General features: G+C 61.5%; 1 protein-coding gene across 1 annotated transcript in view; it reads right to left on the bottom strand.

Annotated features, from left to right (window-relative positions):
- Window positions 1–234, bottom strand: part of VOLCADRAFT_94555 (uncharacterized protein) — a gene marked incomplete at both ends in the record, with an annotated part of 10905 nt that overhangs the window by 6373 nt on the left and 4298 nt on the right. The window lies entirely within an intron of this gene.

The following is a 234-nucleotide window of genomic DNA, read 5'->3' as shown; positions in this document are numbered from 1 at the left end:
AGTACAGCTGTTCAGTATTCCCTTGCAAAGGCGCAACCCGCCCAGGGGACGATAATGCTTCGCAGCAGCAGCCCGGAAATGCAGGAATGCACTTGTGGGCTAGGCAGAGGGTTCAGGTCCTAGTCGGCCTTCAGGCACCGATAGGGGAGGCGCCCAACAGTCCCAATCACTGCCCCCACCCCTGCCCCCCTCACCCCCTTCTTACTCCCCTTCATGTCCCTCCCCCCCCCATAC

This window comes from Volvox carteri (assembly GCF_000143455.1).
Source record: "Volvox carteri f. nagariensis unplaced genomic scaffold VOLCAscaffold_38, whole genome shotgun sequence".
Lineage (NCBI taxonomy): Eukaryota > Viridiplantae > Chlorophyta > Chlorophyceae > Chlamydomonadales > Volvocaceae > Volvox > Volvox carteri.
The sequence above is the reverse complement of the archived record's forward strand: the minus strand, read 5'-3'. Positions and strand labels throughout refer to the sequence as shown.